Source organism: Miniopterus natalensis, chromosome 9 (genome assembly GCF_054644295.1).
Source record: "Miniopterus natalensis isolate mMinNat1 chromosome 9, mMinNat1.hap1, whole genome shotgun sequence".
Taxonomy (NCBI): Eukaryota; Metazoa; Chordata; class Mammalia; order Chiroptera; family Miniopteridae; genus Miniopterus; species Miniopterus natalensis.
In genome coordinates, this window is record NC_142089.1 from 55,749,012 (window position 1) to 55,767,506 (window position 18,495).

General features: G+C 38.0%; 1 long non-coding RNA gene across 1 annotated transcript; it reads right to left on the reverse strand.

The window, feature by feature from the left end:
* Positions 1–515: 515 nt before the first annotated feature.
* LOC148092467 (uncharacterized) lies at positions 516–11,594 on the reverse strand. The gene is made up of 3 exons (XR_015714991.1): positions 11,471–11,594; positions 10,030–10,079; positions 516–1,259 (listed from the first exon to the last, which is right to left on the reverse strand). It is a non-coding gene; the product is annotated as an uncharacterized LOC148092467 (long non-coding RNA).
* Between the last annotated feature and the right edge of the window lie 6,901 nt (positions 11,595–18,495).

An 18,495-nucleotide genomic window follows, 5' to 3' on the forward strand; every position in this document is an offset into this window, starting at 1 on the left:
GATTTCTAGGAAACCAGAACATTTCAAAAGAAAAAGCTCCCAAAAGTAGCCATTTAGTAGCTATTTTTTAATTAGACATACGTACATTTAAATATAATAACGCTCTGAACTAAGGGACCATCCGCGTATTCTCTGGTTTCTGCCAGTCCATTGTGTCCTTAATTTCCTCTAACTGCATCTTCGGTGAGCCCCACAATGAAGTACAATATTAGATGTTCACTTGTATGATATCAACCGTGTATGAAGAGAATGAATAAAAAATGAAGTTCTTAGCTGTGATCTATTTCAGATTAGCCATTTTCATTTATAAAACTGTTTATTTTACTTTGTCAGCTTCAAGGTCAATCTAACTTGAAATTGCATATTACAGAATTTCAACCAAAGTTATGAGGCCCATCTCTGCCTGCTTCCTTTAAGACTAAAGGTGAAAAACTGAGTCTTAACTGGGATCGTAGGCAGAGCTTTATGAAATGGACCAGATCACACTGATATAAAACTTGCAAAGACAGTTCACTCTGAAACCAAAACATCAGGGCCTGGACAGGGCAGTGGGTGGCATCAGGATTAACAAGTATTAATTATGGACCATAATCTATAAGAGCAAGTTCAAGAAACACTTGTTGTACACTAAGGAAAGAATAAACAACAATAGTCATAATACCTACCGTTTATTAAATACCATGTATCAGGGATTATTTTATGCATTTTAGATAGATTATCTCACTACATCTCTACCATAACTTTGAGGTAGATACTATTGTTATCACATTTTACAGGTGAAGAAGTTGAGGGACAGGCACATTAAGAATTTTGGCCAAGATCATAGAGCAAGTTAATGAAAGTGCAAAAATTCAACACAGGCAGAAACACTCCAAAACCCATATTCTGAATGACAAGGCTAGTGTACATGCAGTGTGGAAAAACACAGGGAAGGTCACAACTCAACATGCTCAGATAGTGACCTGCATTGAAAAAGAAACCCAGACCCCCATACATACTCTCATAGAACTCTTGCAAACATACACAGTGGTGCCTCGATTTTCGAATGTCTCTATTGACGAACATTTCGGTTTACGAATGCTGTAAACCTGGGGAAATGCTTCGGTTTTCGAACAGGCCTCGGGAGTCAAACACACCACACGGCTTCCGCTGAGGGCCAGGTCCTGAGGCCCAGCTGTCGGCTGCGGATCCCTCGGTTTTCCAACGTTTCAGACTAGGCCGGTCTCCGGAATGGATCACATTCGAAAGCCGAGGGACCGCTGTATATGCAATGGAATATTACTCAGCCATAAAAAAGAAGGAAATCTTACCATTTACAACAGCATGGATGGACATAAAGGGCATTATGCTAAGTGAAATAAGTCAAACAGAGAAAGACAAATACCATGTGGTTTCACTTATGTGTAAAATCTAAAGAACAAAATAAATAGAAACAGACTTATAGAAAACAAGAACAGACTGATGGTTGCCAAAGGGGGGGGGGGGCTGGGTAAAAAAGGTAAGAGATTAAGTGAAAATTGCTAGTTACAAAATACTCACCAGAATATAAAGTACTGCATAAGGAATATAGTCAATAATATTCTAATAACTATGTATGGTGCCAGGTGGGTACTTGAAATATCAGGGGAAACACTTCATGAAGTATATGATTGTCTAACCACTATGCTGTATACCTGAAACTAATACAAAATAATATGGAATATAAACTGTAATTGAAAAATAAAATAAAAAATTAAAGATAGATGCAAATAAGGAAGCCAAATCGTTTTTGTAGATTCTGGGGATAGGAACACAGAAGAGAAAGTCATAAATGCTAAATGCCCATTTCATTGGAAAGACCCTATGTCCTCAAACGTGGCCTAAATATACCTGGTTGCTTTTCTTGTTATGTATCTTGGGCTTCTACTGAAGGAAACAGCAGCCTGGGTATGCCCCTGGGATTAAAGCATTTTTTAACTGACACGGGTCATCAAGCCTTCTGTCCCTTAATATAGGCTGGTTATTTTCAAATTTTCAAATGCACCCCAAATTCTTTGCCCAGAGCTTAACTTCCCAAAAGCATTTTAGAGTTTTTACTCAAGTAGACCTTCTCAACATTCCAACCATGCTTCCTTAAGATACTGCTTTCTTGCCCTGGCCACCCGTAGGTTGGAGCATAGTCCTACACACCACAAGGTCTCAGATTTGATTCCTGGTCAGGGCACGTACCCAGGTTGCGGAATCAATGTTTTCCTCTCACATAGATGTTTCTCTCTCTATCATCTATCTATCTATTATCTATCTATCACCTATCTATCTATCTATCATCTATCTATCATCTATCTATCTATCATCTATCATCTGTCTATATATATATCCCCCTCTCTCTCCTCCTCTCCCTCTTTCTCTCTATCTAAAATCAATAAAAAAATATCCTTGGGTGAGAATTGAGAAAAAAAATATTATTTCCTTTTAAATTGTCTTATTTGAGAAGCAGTCTTTTGTTTCCAGTAAGGAAAACAGTTTTGCTTTTGAGTTACATATTTTCCTTTTCTGAAAGGACCAAGCTCACAAACTAATGTGAAATAAAATCATAGATACACTATTTCATATAGTGTGAACCCAGATTTATTTTTTCTTTGATGGGAATTTTAGTAATGCCCACAAAATATATAGCTTTCCTAAATCAGTCAGTTACAAAAGGGAAGTATGTCTGTATGTGGCAAGTGATTTTAAAAATGGATTCTCATGTTGTAATAATCCCCAAGTGGAGTTACTTATTAAAATAATTTTACCATTTTAACCTTACCTTACTCCAATTATAGCCCATTCAGCCCCAGCTGAAACCTACTTAAAACCTCTTTAAAACCTAACTCCACTATAACAAAAAGTATGAATAATTCTTTGTTATTAAGTAAAATAACAGCTGACATATTTTTATGACCATAAGCATTATTAATATAAAAACAGATTTTAAAATTGCCAACACATTTTAAAAAGTGACCTATTAGGGTTCTTAACTTATGGCCCATGTATAGAATTAAGAAAGCCTTTGAATTTGGGTAAGAGTAAAAAATTATACTTTTATTTATATAAATGCTAATGAAAATCTTGCATTTCCTTCCATTATAAATGTCAGGAACCAATCACAATAGTATTAGCAGTACCTGTGATTTTTTTTGTCATCAATAAAAATCACAAATGTGTTCAAATTATCTTACAGCTATTGCAAATATTTCAAAGTATCATTTTACCCATCACTATATCAAAATTATGGTAGTTATTAGACAAACTACTAGAGCATGTTATTTAATGTGTTAATAATAATGAAACTCATGTATTTCTAAATTACAATGTTTGAATATTTTGCTAACTGCCTTTTCATATAATTGGTTTCCTTCATAATCCTATGTCATTTACTTTATGCATTTAATAACTTTATTGTGAGAGGGAATCCATAGGCTTTATCAACCTGCCAATGGGGTCTTTTGTACCAAAAAAAAAAAAAAAAAAAAGAAGAAAATATTATAAACTCCTATTTAAGAACCATATTAAATAGTTTAGAGTACGCTATGAACTGAATTTGTATCCCCAAAATTCATATGCTGGAGCCCCAAACCTCTGATGTGACTGTATTTGGAGATGGGGCCTTGATGGAAGTAATCACTGTTAAATGAAGTCATAAGGGTGGAGCAGTGATCCAAAGGATTAGTGTCCTTAAAAAGGAAGAAACACCAGAGCTTGCACGCTCTCTTTGCTAGTGGGAAATCAGCAAGGTGCAGCTGAAAGGGTTCCTGGACCGAGTTCCATAGTGTGTGTGTGTGTGTGTGTGTGTGTGTGTGTGTGTGTGTGTGTGTGTGTGTGTGTGTGTGTGTGTGTGTGTAGGCTTCCCCACACTAACAAAATATTCTCAGACACCACCAGCATGTTTGAAATTTCAACTCAATTCTGACGCTATCTACCAGGAAATAGAATCAGATTCCACAGGTAAAGGGCTCAGTCCTGCAAAACCACTCTGCTCTTCAGATGCCAGTCACAAACCCAGGTTGTTAACCTTAGCTTCTGACCTTCCTGCTACAAATTGGAGGCTCCAATGACTCCAACGCAAGATGCTAACTGCAAGTACTTCTGAGAGACTGGCTATAAAATCAAAGATTCACACACCCCCTCCTTGGATTCTGTTAATTTGCTAGAACAGCTCACAGAACTCAGGGTTTTCCTGGGATTACTCACTAGGTAATTACTGATTACTGATTTATTAGAAAGGATACTAAAGGATATGAATCAACAGCCTGATGAAGGATCTTCTGTCCTTGTGGAGTTTGGGGCCCAGCCCAATTACATGTGGGAGCATTCTGGTTCCCCACATTGGAAGGTCTCTGATAAAAGGGCCCACCAGCTGTCCTTTTGGGTTTTTATGGAGGCAGAGTCATGATTTGACTAAGTCATTAGCCATTGGTCACTGATTCAACCTCAAGATTCTCTCCCTTCTCAGGAAAAATCAGGGGATGGAATTGAAAGTTCCAATCTCTTATCACCTGATTGACTCCTACATGGTTGGGTGACGTTCAAAAGTCACCTTATTAACATACCAAGAGACACCTTTGTTGCTGTCATCGCTTAGAAAATTCCAAGGATTTTAGGAGCTCAGTCCCTGACCCTGGGATGAAGACCAAATATATATTTCTTATTATAAATCACAATATCACAACAGCCATGTGCAAACCAGAAAGAGGGTTCCCAGCAGAACCTGACCATGCTGGAACCCTAACCTTGAACTTCCAGCCTCCAGAAATGTGTTAAACTTCTGTTGTTTAAGCCTCCCATTCTGTAGTATTTTGCTATGGCAGCCCAAGGTGACAGATACAGGGTAAGACTAGCTTTTCCCTCTTTGACGTCTCCCTTGATATCTCCTTGAGGTGCAAACCTGAATGCTATTTCAGAATTCACTATACTCCTTTGTCAGGATTCAAGACCCAGAACCACATTTAAGCTAAAAGTCCTGTGAGATGCTATTTAAATAAGTATCATAAAAAGGAACCGGCCCATTAGACAATAATAAATAACATTTTAAATACAGTTGTCATTTGTCTCTGAAGTAGGTGGCAATTGCTGCAACTGCTGTCAGATTCTACTTCCATCAGCAACATTGTTTATACAAGACCTCTGTCATCCAACTCTTTCCTAAGACATTCAGCAGCTCCTGGTACACAGACTTTGCAGGCCCCCGCCCTACAGGGAACACCACAATTCACTTAGTTAGGCGGCTGGGTGTCCTGATTGCAGGTGGCTGGCTAATGGTGGAAGAGATTTTTGTTAAGGGCCTGTATTCCTACATCAGCACTTATAACCTACTTCAGGAAATACACCATACCATTTCTGGTTAACCTTAAAACAATCACATTAAAATAAAGAGGACTGTCAGTAGAGCAATTTTATAAATAGCTAAAATTAAACAGAGCAAGACTGGCAGCACTAATGCATAAGCAAAGAACTGACTTCCTGCATTTCATCGAGAATTCCTGATAGCAAACTGCAGTATGTTTATTATACATTAATTCAACACAGCATTCAAAATGAATTTATGCCCTGGCTGAAGGGTGCGATATTGAAACTAAATATTATTTATTATCTTAATATTAGTAACCATACTAAAAAAAATTGTGTTAACAATTCAGAGTGTTTAAAAGCTAAGGATACCATAGCTCTACTTACCAACCAACTACTCTTGCCTTAATTTATGCAAGTGTAGCCTATAGCTAAAAGCTTTGTATATTTGTTTCCCCATGGTATTAGTGCTCAAAAATAGGACACTCTTTCAAGGGCACCTTATAAACACAGAACTATAATTTATTTGGCAAATTAAAGCTCATATAAAATGTGCACACAGAGGTACAGATTAACATATTTAATTTCAATATTACCTGCAAACCTATTTTTTTCCATACGCTGTTCTAATTAATCATATAAAATCGAGTCTGTGCATTATAAGCAATTATTTTAGTGGAAATAGAAACTGGATCTGAATTAAATATACTGTAAAAAGATAACACTTTTATGGAAATTAATATATCTATTTGTTTCTGGAAAACTGTGTTCTAGTTAAATGGCATGAAAATATTGGGCATTCAAAACCTGATTGCAGTAGAAGTTGAGATTTTTTTTATGATTTAATAATACAGAATAATATGCAATCTTGGTAATATACCAATGTTTATATTTTGACGATATTTCCAAGTTTCCAAGTCCCTAAAACCATTAGATTCACTTTATGCAGTGGAATTGTTCCTGTGACAATTATGAATATTCACTCCCCCTGCAGTTGAATGTGCAAATTGGTTGTGAAGATTTTATTTAGCAAATGGTTCTTTTCCTATTAAGCCTGTACTAGGAACTATAGTGGTTTAGGTACCAAGTTTACATTGCATTATCATAGCTGCAAATAGATGCTGATAAAGGATTATGCCTGTAAGTAAACTGAGGCTATAACTTTAATGGCAGGATTGTTAGGTTATCTAAAAGTTGTCATAAACTGACATAAAGGGGATTTTTTTTTATTTTTTTTTTAAAGAACAGAATTAAATTGAAGCCAATTGACCTACTACAGGACATGTGGCTGTGGATGGTCTAATGCCTCAGACAATAAGCCTCCCTCCCATTCTCAGGTCTCAGCTCAAATGTAATGTTTCCAGAGAAACCCCTAAATCCCTGATCTCAGGCGGCTCCCTGCCCCAGTCAACCCCATTATTTCTGCCTCCCCACCTGGTGTGTTACTTTCTTAGGACAAATTTGCTCATTTCCTTGTTTATTGTTTGTTTTCCCCAGTAGAGTAAATTTCATAAGGATAGGGGCCAATCAAGAGTTTAGCACTGCTGCTGGCACAAAGAATGAGCTCGATTACTTTTTGTAAAAAATATGTTTTTATTTATTTTAGAGAGAGAGGGAGGAAGAGGGATAGAGAGAAACTTCGATGACAGATTGGCCGCTTCTTGCACACTCCCTACTGGGGATCAAGTCCTCAACCTGGGCATGTGCCCTGATGGGAAACCAAACTGGTGACTTCTTGGTTCATAGGTCAATGCTCCACCACTGAGCCACACCAGCCGGGCACCACTTTTGAATGAATGAATCAATGAATGAATGAGCTAATACGATTTTTCTTTAAGACATTTCTATAAGATTATTTAGTATTTGGTTGCCAACAATTCTTAAATTTCTTAAAAGATTTTTTAAGACATTTCCTTGAATTCTGGATTAGCTGTCCACTATATATATTCACAAAAACGTGGGGCTAGAAGAATCATGTATTTCCCAATTTGTGTACTTTTTCAAGCAGATGAGAATCTGCCTCATAGATTTAAATGTGTATCATGTGGGGAGAGCATAAAGAACTCCCTGAATAATACACTATTGTTTTCATGGCCACCCATCGGCCCACCTACCTTCCTACAAAATACCGCTAAACTTCCATATATGATTTCCCCTTTCAAGTATGGTAACTATGTTAACTCTCTTCACTCCCAGCTTCCTGGAATGGTTGCCTAGTTTGGGGCCATCACAACTAATAAGTCCAACCAGCACAACACACTAACATGCACCAATTACTTGTTTTAAACATTGTCAGCCTTTGGTCTGTGCAGCTTCTGAAGACCTTCAGAAGAGGCGCGCTTACAAAATTCATTGTAATGTATAATAATGTATAATAAAACTCTTCTTCCTCCCTCTCCTAACCCTAACCCCAACCCTAAGTCTTTTGTGGAGACTTTTTTTTTCTTTTTTGGACTCTCAGGGGAAGTAGAAAACAGCTTGTCACTTCTCATTAACCATGACCTGTTCTAACATTACAACAAAGGACAAACAGGACCAGCCACCTGGTCTTTTCCATATCACTCTTTATTTTACATGCCTGATTCTTCTTTCCGATTTAAAAAGGCTTTTGCAACTCTCAATCTGAGGGCCACACCACCAGGCACACCATACCTGATCATCAGTTTTCTCCAGCTTTTGTGGGTTTAAATTTTTTTTAATAAAATGATTGATATTAATTATTACTCACAATCTTATCTTGTTTTGGTTTAAATAAGTGCACCTCAAAAGTCTGTTTTGCAACTTTGCCATTCAGCCTGCTTTCTCCCATGTCTTTAATAGACACAGAAACTTCCATTACACTGTCCTTGAAACTCTTCGTTATTAACTTCTTTCCAGCTAAAGGATTTTAATCCATTGTTTTATAGTCTTTTTTTTCTTTCTTAGCATTTTGAATGGTTTCCCATTGCTCATAAATTCAAAATCCTCACATGGTCTGTAGCCCCGTGCTTAATCTGGCCCTTACCTTCCCTTCAGCCTCATTTCACATCACCTTCCCCCTGGCACACAAAGTCGATGCCACAGCTGCCGGTGTTCCATTCAGCAGGCACGCCAGGCCTCATTCTGCCCCAGGGCACTTGCTTTTGCTGTTGTTGTGCCCTGACCCTCTTGACCCAACCTCTCCTCCCTTTTTTAGGCTAACTCTTCCCATCTTATCTTTCAGGTCTCCTTGCAAGTGCCACTTTCTATGGGAGGCTGGCTCTGACGGTCTTACACCTCAGAGCCCCATGAGGCTTTCCTTCATAGCACTTTCTCACAATTACGATCTCACAGGTATGTGTTTCATGCCTGGAGCATGAAGAGAGGCTGGGTCCCTGGCCTTTGTCTCTCTCCATTCTCCCTGCCTTGGCAGTCTCATCCATCTCAGGGCTTTAACTATCATCAACATGCTCACAATTCCCAAATGCATATATCCATTCCAGATTTCTCTCCCAACTCTAGATGCATGTCTAATTTCCTACTTGACAGTTGACCCAGTTATACTTACAAATATATCAAGCCACATGTTCACCTCTGAACTCTTAACTTTCTCCCCAAAACCTGCTCTACCTGCGGCCTTTCCCCATGTTAGCTGATGGCAACTCCATTCTTCTAGGTGCTCAGGGTAAAACCCTTGGAGTCTTCTTCAATGATTTTCTCTCTTATCACCATCAAATCTCGCAGGAAATCCTGTTGGCTCTTCATTCAAAATCTGTTCAAATTTTGTTCAATTCTCACTATTTCCACTGCACTGTCCTTGGTCTGAGCCACCTCCCCGCTCTCCTGGATTGCTGCCAGGGCTTCCTGTCTGGGCTTCCTGACAGGCGTGTCCTTCACACTATCAAAACACAACAGATAGGTGGAACTCTTAAAACCCAAGTGAGATTGTGTCACTGTCTGCTCAAAATCCTGTAAAGGATCAGCACTTCCCTTCAAGGAAGAACCCAAGACATTACAAGGTCTGTGTTATCTGTCTGACCTTATCTTTTCTTTACTCTGCTCCAACCTCACCAGCCCCCTTGTGATTCCTTGAATAGCCAGCCATGCTCCTGCTTTAGGATCTTGCACCTACTGGCCTCTGATCTTGGGTCTTCCTCACCCAGATATCCCCATAGATAATCCCTTACCTCTGTCAGAGCTTTTCTTTTTCTACAATAATTACCACCTTTAACATCTTATATAATCAACTTTTTTACATCTATTATTTATCTGTGCTCCCCACTAGAGTGTCAGCTTTGTGAGGTCAGAGATTTTGTTCCCTGATATGTCCCAAGTTGTTGAAATCTGATGGGTTCTCAACTATGTGTGACATGAATGAAGAGGAGCTTCCTACACAAATTGCAGTTTATGAGTGTTTCAAGTTTGTTTCAAGGATAAATGAAATGGTGTGTGAGATAGTGCTTTGTGGACTAAAGTCCACTTTGACAAATGCCCCAATCTTTATTCCTTCCACAGAAGTCACCATTGTTATCAGTGGTGTATTTTTTTCCACTTAATTTATTCACATATACCCATAATAAATATATTCTTATTTCATGTGAGCTTTTTTAAAAAATAACAAACAGTACTATAAGATTGAAAAACAAAAACCCTTTGCAACATGTAAAGTTTTATATGTGTGTGAGATTATTGTTACTTGGGAGTAGGGGTTAAGGGACTCTCAAAACAAGCTTTGAATTACAGATTTTTGTAGTAAAGCTGTACCTTAACTCCAGTATGGCCCTTGAATATTCCTCTTTTGAAAATGGAGTGCCCTATGAAAATAGAAATAAATGCAATTTCCTTAGGATTGAGGCAAAGATTGAGGAGATTATAATTCACTTTTCTAAAAGATAGTCTATTTGGTTTGCTGTTCTCCATGTGTTCTGAAGGATTCTTGTGGGATTTATAGTCAGTTTCTCGGGGGAAAATGCTCAGAGTTCTAGATTCAGAAACATCACAAAATATAATATTTTCTGTCTTCTACATGTTTAATTCTCATGTCCACTTCTAATTTTGACTTCAAAGTGATGTAAATTATAATTTATTGACACTATGTCTAAAACAGTTGACTATTTTTAGTGTACCCAACTTACTCTTTCATCTTTTTATCCATATATTAACCTATAGCACTAACTTCAATATTTTCTTAAATAAAAACATTAGTTGGTTCCTTTGAAATGTTTCTTTTTTCCCTGCTGAATGCTGCTTATTTACCTTAAGAGTAGATTATGCCAATTCTTCTTTTAAAGACCTTGTCTTGTTATTTATTTTTGTAACTTTGCCATTTTCATATAATTTTTGTCATCTCCATCAATATTTTTAAATTAATTATGATTTCTAAACAAGTTAAAATAGGCCTATAATAGGTTCATTGTAGTTTAACCCAATAAATCTAGCAAGTAAAATTGAAAGGTTGAGTCAATGAAGCCATGCTGGGGTATGTTGCCAATTTAGCTATCAAAAGTAATCCATTATGATATAGTTTATTACAAAGTACATTTAACACATTAATTATTAATCCAGAGTGCAAAGCTTTTACCAAAAGCCTGACTTGATTGCTTTGTTTTCCCAAGTAGTTAGATTCCACAAGCTAAGATTAGCATTCGGCGCCTTGACCAAATTCCCAAAGTTCTGTAATGTCTCTTTTTATTGCCAGTAAATCCAGATGGAAGTGGCTTTTACTGTTGTTATTAAGTGTGAGTTTATTAATGTTATCTATTAAGCCCACACTGCACATTGCCCATATAAGAACTTTCAGAATCCTACTTGATGACTGCACCGTGTAAGTCCAAAAGGTTTAAGAACAAAATGAGAACTCTACTGTATAAATTAAAACAGTTTTTTGGCACTTACAAAGCATCCTGGACATAGAGTTCTGACTCATTAATTATATATTAGAGCAGAGCCTCTAGTCAATAAAGTTTTTTTAAACTATGGGCACAAGTTGCCAAAATGGACTTTAACTAAAATTCGAGGAGGAGAAATGAAATGAAGCCAGTCAGAAAAATACCAGCTCTTGACATGGGAGTAGGGTGGGAGGTGGAGGGGTCCCTGAGTCAGGAAGCAAGTATAAGCTGAACTGCAGGGACCATCTGCTGTTATAGAACATTTCTACACCAGAAAACTAACATAAAATTAATAGAGCCAACTCCTACAGACTTACCCAGAAAATAACTTCCGCGGGCACAGTCCATCTTCTCATTAAAGACCCCAGTCGACCTTCTCAGTAAAGACCCCAAAAAAGTCGCCCTGTTCACATTTCCAAACATTAACTCATATACTAAGGAAAAAAATGAAATCATCAGTAAATGAAGTGTTTAAAATGTTTTATCTTCCTAAACTTCTCCTAGTATTATTTCCTTGAAGAGTTTTGCTTTAAAAATCAAGTTGTTCATTTAACAAGTTTTAAAAATGAGAGAGAGAGAGGCCATTATTTTTGCAGAGGCCCAAGAGTGAAAGCCTGAGACATGTCCTCACTGCAAAATCGTACCTGTCTGGGGCTCCGTCTGACAGGGGCTGGAGATCAGCCTTGCCTCCTGCCATCCGACAGGATGAAGGCTGAGCCCAGTGGAGAACAGGGCAATGTGGATGGATGATGAAGGAGGCGCAGGGGTCAGGCTAAGTTCCAGCCTATGGTAAGGGCTGGAGAAGAGAGTAGTTTTTAGAACAGCACCGTGAAGAGCAGCAGGGTGGTCCTCAACCTCTACCCACGCCGTTCTTGGGGTCCAAAGCCAAAATCACACATGAGATCCCTGTCATGCAGAGCACATAGAACAAAGCCCTGCATTGTTAAAGTCTCTGTAAGAAACTGAGCCTACGAGCCCAATGTGCTTTGTGGCCTAGGACCACTCTGACCGGGGCCACGGAGCTGGCATGGGTGCGCAGCTATGGCATCATCTCCAACGGTGGTGGTGTCACAGTCCCTTCCCAGGCCTAGGAGCCCTGTCTGGGAGCAGGAAGAGATAGCATCTTAACACTGGAGTACAGGAGACCCGCTTCCTTTTCCCTTACCTCCACCCCAGGACTGCCCACAGTAATCAGAAATAATTGGGGGCAGGAGTGGAGAGATTCAACTGAAATTTATTCTGGCTCGTCTTGGGACCGTGTTGCACACCTCTGACTGTGTGTCACAAAACATTCACCTTCTTTAGAGCACCTACCTGAGCATGTAACTCAAAATGTGGGGTCTGAACGGAATCCTCATAGTTAAACCAACAAACTGTTCCCAGAAATTCTGTGCTTAGGGAGAAAAAAAAAGGGCTGGTGAAGAGAGTCAATTATCCCCCTCCAAATGTTTTCCCCCCATTAGATATACCTAATAGGTGAAAGAAAAGTAGAATAATTAGCCATTTGGTGACCACTGATTTGTGCAAGTTCTTTAAATCTTCTGTTAAGAAATCCAAATGCAGCTACTTATCGGCCTCTGCGAAGCGTCGCTGAGCGTGGCACTACAGCAATCCAATTTGCTCAATGTACAGTCATAATAAAAGGTTGGGATGACCAGATTTTAAATCCATCTCTAGCATTTACCTATTAATTTTCCAGTCTTTGCTACTTATTGACATTTTTTAGGTGAGGGACAATTCATCTACAAAGAGTAAAGACTTTGTTACTTTACTTGCACTCTGTCAGCATGATTCACTCCCAAAGTTTCTGAGCAGTTGTAGGTGACCTCTCTGGCCATCAAAGAGTAAAACTGGGCCCTCTCCTTTTATTGCAAAGAAACTCAAGGTATGACAGTTAAGCCAATGCCTCGCCATAAAGTGGAAGGGGAGTGACAGCAAGAGTGACAGACAAATTAAAGAGTAAGTTCTGTTTAGCAATTTGGGGTGACAGCACTTAAAATTTTTAGCTCGAGGATTGTTTAGAAATGACAGTATGCAGCTGAGAAAGGCAGGCCACCTGTTATAAAAAGGAATTTGTGTGTGAACTTAGAAAAAGCAGTCCTTAAAACTGGGGGGGAAATCTTTACATGTGTTATTTAAATAGTAACCCATTTACCTTTTACACAGCGCTCAGATCGCCTATTACCACAATTCCTCTTTAGCCCAATGTTTGAATCAAGGCTTTCAGAGAGATTTTGTGTCGCTATCCCTAAAGAAATGTCACCAGAAATTGGGTTTTACATCCAGTTGTTGTGTGCATCGTTGTTGTTGTCATTTTTCTTTCCAGTGGACTGTGCTGTCGTAAACACCAGCTCTGACCAGCAAAAGCCATCAAGGTGAGGCCTCCTCTTACACCGGGCTCGCGGCCTATGACAATGCATGGCACCAAACTTGCCCTGATCTCATTAGGGACCGTAATCGCTTACTGAGGACTTCTTACCTGCTAACACTCTGCTAAGTACTTTCTACTTATCATTTGTCCCTGGAATATATAATGAACACTCAATAAAAATGCTGGTGGGAAAGAGGAAGGATTAGAGAAAGAAGGAAGGAAGGAAGGAAGGAAGGAAGGAAGGAAGGAAGGAAGGAAGGAAGGAAGGAAGGAAGGAAGGAAGGAAGGAAGGAAGGAAAGCAGGGCAGGAAGAAAGTTGCATTATAATTTATAACTTTTACTGAGTATTTACTTTTTTCGTAGGTCATTTTAAGAACTTGAAAAGCAAGTTGTTGAGCAGATAGACATATTCCTTTTCTCCATCGGGATTTATTGAAGCCGGTCCAGAACCTGACTAGAAACATGCCCAAAGTGCCCTTTGAGTTTTGCACTTACAGCCTTCAATCATGAATACCTCTGCTGCCAGCAACTAAGACAAATAGCTCAGAAGTAATGACATATAAACAGCAGTTTTCTTCACTTTAGAGAGGTTCTGAAATGAATCCAGTTACCATCAGCCCCTTGCTTCCTCGTGGCTTTTTTTGCTCTATAGATTTGAAGCCAAGAGGCAGCCCCTAAGGTGTAAACAACAAGGGGTTACTCACAGATGGTATAAACAGAAGATGAGCGTAAAGGTCAAGGCCAGGACCCAGGAGTCATCCGAAGAGATACATCAGCTCTGAAGCCTGTCCAAACATTCATCACAAACAGGTTTCGGAACATTTTATACAGGTCTAAGCCAGGTTTTTACCTTGTCCATGTCCCAAAAAGGATGACCCATCCCAGTTCCAGGAACTTTCAAATAACAATAAAAAATTATTTGATTATAAGAAAGAAGGGGGGGAAGGGAAAAATAACCAGTCTCCTGATGATGCAGAGCCTGAGCAACTGGAGACAAGTTGGTCCATTAGAACATCTCTAACAAATTACAGACTGAATTTCCACATATCTAGGATGTGGAAATACTCATCGTATTTAGGGTGACTTGGTGTCTAAACATGAAGTTGGAATTACATTGCCTCTTGGGTCACAGTGTTGAGCACATTATCCCTGCAGGGTTTTTTTTTTATCCTGGTGTTTCATTCGAGCTCACAAAATAACTGTATATACTTTGTAAAATACCCCAAAAATGTTATCCTTTTATTTCTGTGTTGAAAGGATTATTTATTTCTTTTGTTGACTAATATTGATCATGTTGTTCTCATTGTTACCAACTTGAAATTAGTTCCCCATATCCCATATTTTGCATCTACAAAATAATAAAGGCAAAGATCTATTTGAATGTAATTTGTGCTTCTTCCTATGTCCCCAACCCAGTCTGATTCCAAACTAATATTCATGCACTTCTTAACTTAAAGCCTGAACTTTCATTTGCTGCTTATTGCTATCCTTTGGGGCTTGATATTGGAGAAAAAACATAATTATCTTGAGAAATGCAGTGAAAGTATTTAATACTCATTCAAAATTTAATTTTAAAACTCTTTAAAAATTATGAATAGAAATAAACTTTCTTAACCTGAAAAATAACATCATTATAAATCTATAGCAATAATCATATGTAATGATAAAATTATAAAATAACCCCCATCTAAATCACAAACAAAACAAGATGACTATTATCCTTCTATCACAGCTTCTATTCAATATTATCCTGGAGGTCTTACAATAATAAGATGAGAAAGCTAAATAAAATATGTAAATAGTAGAAAAGAAAAAACAAAATTGTGTATTTTATACAACATGATTATTTATAGAGCATATTCAAAATAATCTACAAACTACTGAACACAAAAACAGAGCCCTAGCCAGTTTGGCTCAGTGGTTAGAGCATCAGCCTACAGACTGAAGGGTTCCAGGTTCGATTCTGGCCAAGGGCACATACCTTAGTTGCAGGCTCAATCCCCAGCCCCGGTCAGGGCTCATGCAGGAGGCAACCAATCGATGTGTCTCCTTCACATCAATGTTTTTCTCTCTCTCTCTCTCCCCCATCCACTCTCTCTGAAAAAGCAATGAAAAAATAACCTTAAAAAAATAACCTTAAAAAACAAAAACAAAAAAACAACAATAGAGTTTGGCAAAGTGATTAGATAAAAATAACAACTAGCTAACACATAGTGAATTCTTATTGTGGGCCAGGTACAGTTCTAGGTACATTCCATATTTTATTAACTAATAATATTAAATAATCTAACACATCCCCTGAGAATGATACAATTATTATGTCCAAAGAAAACTGATATACAGAAAGGTAAAGTGACTTACTGTTTATAGGTTGAACTGAGTTCCCCAAAATATACATATATGTTGAAGCCCTAACCTCTGGTATCTGTGAATATGATCTTGAAAATCAGGTCAAGATGAAGTTGTGAGGGTGGGATCTAATCCAATATGATTAATGCCCTTAAAAGAAGAGGGAAATTCAGACAGACACACACAGGGACCATGCCATGTGACAACAAGTCAGAGATTGGAGTTACGTAGCTATAAGCAAGGAATGCCAAAGATTGCCAGCAACTACCAGTAGAGAGGAAGATGAAAGGAAGGATTACCCTACAGTTTTCAGAGGGAGCAGAACCCTGCCAACATCTTGGTTTCAGACTTTTAGCTTCCAGAACTGTGAGACAATAAATTTCTGTTGTTTTAAGCCACTCAGCTTGTGATACTCTGATAGATCAGCCCTAGCAAACTAATAAACTTGCCAAGGATCACATAGCTAGTAAAATGACAAAGCTAGGACATAAGATCAGCATACCAAAAATCAATATACTCTGCATCAGTAAAAACAAACTAGAGCTCAGCCAGTGCAGCTAGGTGGTTGAGTGTCGACCTAGGACCCAAGAGGTCACGGTTTGATTCCTGGTCAGGGCACATGCCAGGGTTATGGGCTGGATCCCCAGTCGGGGGCGAGCAGGAGGCAGCCGATTGATGATGTTTCTCTCTCATTGATGTTTCTAACTCTATCCCTCTCCTTCCCTCTCTCCCTAAAAATTTAAAAAAAAAAAAAACATATTTAAAAAAGCTAAAAAATGTAATATAGAAACAGACGCTACTCACAGTTCATAAACTACAAGGTAACTTGAAATAAATATAATAAAAAATGTTCAGGATATAGTCAATTCTCATTATTTGTGGTAATTACATTTTATGAAGTTGCCACAAACATTCAAGTAGCAAATTCTGAACCATTGCTCCTAGGGGGAAATACAAGGTTAGGTTCCTGCAAGTCTCTGGAGACAACATTTTCACCAACTGATCAAAATATAACCTTGTTTCACCCTAGCTGGTTTGGCTCAGTGGTTAGAGCATCACCCCACAGACTGAAGGGTCCCAATTTCGATTCCTGCCATGGGCACATACCTCAGTTGCAGGCTCGATCCCCGACTCTGGATGGGGTGAGTGCAGGAGGAAACCAGTCACTGTGTCTCTCTCACATCAGTGTTTTTCTCTCTCTCTCCCTTCTACTCTCTCTGAAAGGAAATGGAAAAAATAGCCTCAAGTGAGGATTTAAAAAAAAATTATATGTATATATATATATATAATTGACTTTGTTTCATGTGTGTTTCTGTTTGAAAGGACATATTCAATATATAGTGTTGATTCATTAACACTGAACTCGCAGCCATGCGAGTACAAAGCTTATATAACACATGTATTTTCTCTGGAAGGCACAGCACAGCCTTCTTGCACTTGGGGACAATAGACAGCACTTCAGCACTATTCTTGGGGACCATTTTAAACAGTAAAATCACCAATCAAAAAAAAAGCACAAAAATGTGGGGAAAAAAACAGCACTAAGTAAACTGCAAAAAGGGCATTTACGGTTTGAGAGCTAAAATGAGGAGGCAGAGCATCACTTTGTTGGAACTCAGCTGAAAGCCAACAGGTGTGTCGGGCAACTCAAATTTTTCACCACTCCACGCACATTCCTGAATGACCACGGAAACAAGCGAGTATTGCTGCTGGAGTTACAGACAAATTTTAGAAAGTAGGTGAATTCACAAATATGGAATCCGTAAATAATGAGGACTAATTGTATTTATGGAGAAAATTTAAAAGTCTTATAAAAGGACCAAAAAAATGAAGATGGAATATGGTCATGAATGGGAATAATTATAATTATAAAAATTATAATTATATAAATTTATAAGATGCCAACTTTACCACAAATTAATTCCATCAAAATCCCAAAGAGTATTTTTTAGGAACTTGACAAGCTGATCCTAAAATTCATTGGGAAATGTAAAGAACCAAGAATCACTAAAATCATTTTGAAAAATAAGGTATAGAGACTTATGCTCTCATATATTAGAACTTAGAATAAAATTACATTATTTAAGATAGCATGATTTTGACACAAGCCTAGACAAATAAAACAGAGAAATGGGAATAAAAGACAAGAACTGACAAACTTAAATAGAAATGTTCTTCATGTCTAAGATGACGCTACAAATTAGTGGATCATATTTGTAAAATATGATCAAGAGCAGTAAATTATCCAGGTAGAAAAAATATCCCTACTTCACATCATATTAAAAATAAATTGGAGGGGTGGGGGGAATCAAAGACCAAATATAAAAGTCAATGTTTAAAATATTTAGAAAAAATAGAGAAGATAACCTAATGACTTCTAGGTAGAGACATATCCATTTAGTAGGACCAAAGAAAAGCACATACTATAAAGGAAAAGATTAATAAATTCTACATTAAATTTTTTTAAGCCTCTGTTGACTAAAACACACCACATGAAGTTAAAATGCAGTGTATGGGTGTGGGGAAAGTATTTGCAATACACATAATTCTTTAAAAAGTTAATATATAAGATTTGTATAGAAATCCTACAAATGAATAGGAAAAACACAAAAATGGATTTGA